This window comes from Coenobita brevimanus, chromosome 42 (genome assembly GCF_032717465.1).
Source record: "Coenobita brevimanus isolate Jiangsu-jjx chromosome 42, ASM3271746v2, whole genome shotgun sequence".
Taxonomy (NCBI): Eukaryota; Metazoa; Arthropoda; class Malacostraca; order Decapoda; family Coenobitidae; genus Coenobita; species Coenobita brevimanus.
In genome coordinates this window covers 1595642-1601092 of record NC_136995.1, presented here as the reverse complement: position 1 = coordinate 1601092, position 5451 = coordinate 1595642, and the positions used below count along the sequence as shown (strand labels likewise).

The following is a 5451-nucleotide window of genomic DNA, read 5'->3' as shown; positions in this document are numbered from 1 at the left end:
ATGTGTCCGACACTGGGCATAAGCTTCACAGCCTACCCCCAAGGGCCAGTGGTTTTCCTACTTACCATACACCTCTATATGTCACCACTTCGGTGCTAACACCCACCGTCCATACTGACTACATGCTAGGGCTGTCTCATACAGGACTGGTGTACTGGTGTCAGCGGGTCTTCTAGCAGATATGTAACGTCTGCTTCATGAAATTAAAATCCTTAAACTGTTCCCTACCCCAGCCAGGATTCGAACCTAGGTCCATTTGAACTGAAGGCCATCTCTACCGATTCAGCCACCACCTCCCTAAAAACAATTCCCATGCCGGGAATCGAACCCGGGCCTCCTGGGTGAAAGCCAGGTATCCTAGCCACTAGACCACATGGGAGGGTGCTTCGAAACCATTTCCATAGCACCTCTTCGTGACTAGCACCACACTCCACTGTTAATCCCTCCTTATAACTCAGCATTCAAGGTGGAGAGACGGCAATTTAACGCCAATCTAAAGTGAACAGAGTATAGGCGGAACACTGCCATCACTACAACCTGATCGCTGAACAGTAACAAGAAAATAACACTACAAGAATCTGCTAGTCACGAGGAAGTGCTGTGGTAAGCATGCAGGGCCACAGTACTGTACTCTGTCATTAACCTTAGCAGAAATAAGCTGCAAATGGACGAACATCGCAGACAAGTTAAGGTGAACGAACTATAGAGGCCAAACTGCGAGAGAGAGAGAGAGAGAGAGAGAGAGAGAGAATCATGGGACTGAAAGGGTTAAGTTAGTTAGCTTAAATAACTGATAAACTCTAAATACGGCGACTCTCTTTTCTCCTCACTACTGACAAACGATATTCTCTCTCTCTCTCTCTCTCTCTCTCTCTCTCTGAAGTACAAAACAACACCTTCGCTTCCTACCTCACTTCCTCCCTCCTTCATATGCCCTTCCTTCTCCCTCCCTCCCTCTCCCCCTCTTCTCCTCCATGTACCCCTCCTCAGTCCTTCCTCCCTTCTTCCTCCTTCCTTTCCTCCCTCTTCCCTTTTTCCTCCTCATTCTTCCTCCTTTCCTCCCTCTCTTCCTTCTTCATTTTCTCCCTTTCTCTCCATCTTCCTTCATATATCCCTACCTCCACCTCCTTCTATTCTACTTCTCCTCCTCCTCCTCCTTATCATCATCATCATCGTCATCATCATCATCATCATCATCTTCTTCTTCTTCCCTTCCTCCTCCTCCTCATCATCATCATCATCACCCTCATCATCATCGTCATCATCATCATCGTCATCATTATCATCACCATCATCATCATCATCATCATCTTCTTCTGCATTCTCCCATCCTTCTCCTCCTCCTCCTCCTCCTCCTCCTCATCATCATCATCATCACCATCACCCTCATCATCATCGTCATTATCATCATCATCATCATCATCATCATCATCATCATCATCTTCTTCCTCCCTTCCTCCTCCTCCTGGTCCATTACTCAGGTTATAGCCACTACAATCCGTTCCCTGAGGTGACTGAAGGATTTTCTATCATGTAATGCTATCAGGGGAATGAACTGGCTGGGAATGAACTAGCGTCCTTTCAAACAGCAGACCAGTACCCTAACCACCTGACCACCACCTCCATCGCCTTATTCTACACACACTCCTCTTCCTCCGTCTTCTTTTTCTTTTTCCTTCTTCTTTTTTTCATTTTTTGTTCTTCTACCATTCTATTAATTTCATTCTCTCTCTCTCTCTCTCTCTCTCTCTCTCACTGAAGGCCATTTTAGCTGTGTCAGATCTCAAGATTTTTCTTCGTATGACGTGGCTGTATCTCCAAGGTGGTCTCAGTCTCCCCCTCCCCCTCCTCTCTCTATATATATATTTACCTATCTGTCTATCTCTACTTTTATCTATCTCAGCTGTGGAAGTGTTGAGCACACACACACACACACACACACACACACACACACACACACACACACACACACACACACACATATATACTGTATATATATATATATATTTATATATAGATGAAAAGCATGGAGGGAAAGCTGGAGGAAGGGAGAGAGGAAAGACGGAGTGAGAGAGGAAGGGAAAGAGGTAAGGAAGGAGTCAGGTAAAGAGGAATGGAGGGAGGGAGGGAGGGAAGGAGGTAGAGACTGAGGGAGGGGGGAGGTAATACAGGTGCTATTATGACAATCTCAGTCAAAATTGCCCAACTCCGCTATCATGGCAGACTCCCTCCCTCCCTCCCTCCCTCCACTGCCCGCCTCTCTCCTCCCTCACTCCCTCCACTGCCCTTCTCTTTCCTCCCTCCCTCCCTTCCTCCACTGCCCTTCTCTTTCCTCCCTCCCTCCCTTCCTCCACTGCCCTTCTCTTTCCTCCCTCCCTCCACTGCCCTTCTCTTTCCTCCCTTCCTCCCTCTCTCCCTCCCTCCACTGCCCTTCTCTTTCTTTCCCTCCCTCTCTCCCTTCCTGCCTTCCTCCACTGCCCTTCTCTTCCCCTCCCTCGCCCTGTTTCTTCTTCTTCCTTCTATCTTCCTTCCTTCTGCTCTCCCTCCCTCCTTCCCTCCCGCTTTCCTTCCTTCCCTTCCCTCCCTCCCTCTCTTCATTGCCCCTCCCTCCCTCCCTCTTTTCCACCTTCCCTCCTTCCTTCAGATACGCTTCCCTTCCCTTCCATTCTTCCTCCTTCCTCCCTCCGTCCCTCCCACCTCTTCTTTACCCTCCCTTCACTGCCCTTGTGTTCTCCTTCCCCTCCTCTTAATTTCCTCTTCATCCACGTCCTTCTCTCCTCCCTCCTTCTCCCCCTCCCATCCTTCACTACCCTTCCCTCCCTCCCTCACCTTCCCTCTCCCTACTACCCTCCTTCCCTCCCTCATCTTCCTTCTCCCTACTACCCCTCCTTCTCTCCTCCCTCCCTCACCTTCCTTCTCCCTCCCTCACCTTCCTTCTCCCTACTTCCCCTCCTTCCCTCCTCCCTCCCCCACCTTCCCTTTCCTACTTCTCCTCTTTCCCTTCTCCCTCCCTCACCTTCCCTCTCTCTACTTTCCCTCCTCCCCTCCTCCCTCCCTCACCTTCCTTCTCCCTCCTTCCCTCCTCCCTCCCTCACCTTCCCTCTCCCTCCTTCCCTCCTCCCTTTCTCTCTAGATGGCAAAAATTCTGAACGCATTTTCTTCTCGTATTTGCGGTACACAATTAACTTACAAATCCTTCACCTCCAATCATACATCAGAAGAAGTAGTATAGATAAAATGATTAGTGGAGAGACAGACAGACAAATGAGAGTTAAGGAGCATTGTGGAGAGACGGAGAGACAATTAGGAAGTTAAGGAGCATTGTGGAGAGACAGGGAGACAATTAGGAAGGTAAGGAGCGTTGTGGAGAGACGGAGAGACAATTAGGAAGGTAAGGAGCGTTGTGGAGAGACAGAGACAATTAGGAAGTTAAGGAACATTGTGGAGAGACAGAGACAATTAGGAAGTTAAGGAACATTGTGGAGAGACAGAGACAATTAGGAAGTTAAGGAACATTGTGGAGAGACAGAGACAATTAGGAAGTTAAGGAACATTGTGGAGAGACAGAGACAATTAGGAAGTTAAGGAACATTGTGGAGAGACAGAGAGACAATTAGGAAGTTAAGGAACGTTGTGGAGAGACGGAGAGACAAATTTGGAAGGTAAGGAGAATTGTGGAGAGACAGAGAGACAAATTAAGGAGCGTTGTGGAGAGACAGGGAGACAAATTGGGAAGTTAAGGAGCGTTGTGGAGAGACGGAGAGACAAATCAAGAGAAATGTTGATGTGAATGTGCTGGAAAAAGTCTGAAGTACCCTGGGATGATTTGGCCGAGTGGAGAGAATGGAGACTGAGACTGACTTGGAGAGTGTATGTGAGAGAGGCTGAGGAGGAGAGGGGGAGATCGAGGATGAGGTAGGGAGATAGGTTGGGGAGATATATAAGAGAAGTTGAGGAGATGAGGAGATCAAAGATGACCTGGAGAGATGGGTTGGAGAGGTCTGTGAAAGAGGTTAAGGAGGAGAGGGGGAGGTCGAGGATGAGGTGGAGAGACGGGCTGGAGAGGTATGTGAGAAAGGTTGAGGAAGAGAGGGGGAGATCGAGGCTGAGGAGGAGAGGGGGAGACCGAGGATGAGGTGGAGAGATGGGCTGGAGAGGTATGTTAATGAGGGTGATGTCAGCTGGAGGTAGGGCAACCTGATAGCACAGGGTGGCATGGAGGCGATTTGTCTGTGGCCACTATCCAGAACTAAGGCGCCTAGCTCTAGCTGAACTGACAGACAAACAGACTGACAGACAGACAGACAGGCAAACAGACAGAAAGACAGACAGACACTGAAAGAAAGATGGCTGATCAGTGAGAGATATACTGTGTCAATAACCTTAACATTAACAAACCACTAAGACAAGATAAAATATTTCCAAGGGTTTTTAAAGTTAGCGAAAAATCTATCTATCTATCTATATCCCGACGCCCTAATCCCGCAAAAGGGTGGCCGCAGACAAAACGCCTCCAAGTCGCTCTGTCACCCACCATTTGACTGCCCTCCCCCCAACTCTCCCCCCTCCCTCATATACCTCTCAACTCCATCCCTCCACCTCATCCTCGGTCTTCTCCCTCCCTCCACGTCACCTACATGCACCCTCTTAGTCAGTCTTTCATTCTCCATTCTCTCCACGTCCAAACCACCTCAGCGAAAAATGAGGTATATATAATAAGTGTCAGCTCAAAACTTTCACCATATTATTGGACACTATACTCTCATCACTTTAACTTGGCCTGGATTTTCGTTCTTTAGCAGGTTATTTCACGTGGCTCAGTGGCAAAGACAGTGCTATGGCTCTACATCCCCTTCATGGCACTTCTTCGTGACTAGTACTATATTCTAGAGCTAACTCCTTAAAACTCAGCATTCCTGTTGGACAGATTGCAATTTTTGGCCAAGTTAGAGTCGAAAGATAATAGCAAATGTCATTACAAAATTATAAAAGGCTTATAAATCAAAACTAGCAAATTACCGTACAATTACATTAAAATTAGCGAAGTTAATAATAATAATAATAATAATAGTAGCAGTAGTAGTAGTAGTAGTAATGGTAGTTAATGGTAATTGCAGTAATACAGTAGTGTAGTAGTAGTAGTAGCAGCAGTAGTAGTAGTAGTGGTAGTAGTAGTAGTAGTAGTAATTATAATAATAATAATAATAATAATAATAATAATAATAATAAATAATAATAATAATAATAATAATAATAATAATAATAATAATAATAATGACAGGGTATTTGACAGGGATAAGAAGAGTGTTAGAAAGGGACTGGGAGAGGGTTAGGCAGGGGTAAGGCAAAGGTATAAGGCAGGGTACGGCAGGGGTGAGGCAGGACTGGAACCGGAAGAGGCCACATCCGGTCCGTGTGAGGCAGGAGTCAGCTGGTGGCCGCTACCCTGCC

General features: G+C 47.1%; 1 non-coding gene across 1 annotated transcript; it reads right to left on the bottom strand.

Moving 5' to 3' along the window:
- Positions 1–307: 307 nt before the first annotated feature.
- Positions 308–379, bottom strand: TRNAE-UUC (transfer RNA glutamic acid (anticodon UUC)). Its single transcript has one exon. It is a non-coding gene; the product is annotated as a tRNA-Glu (tRNA).
- Positions 380–5451: the final 5072 nt, after the last annotated feature.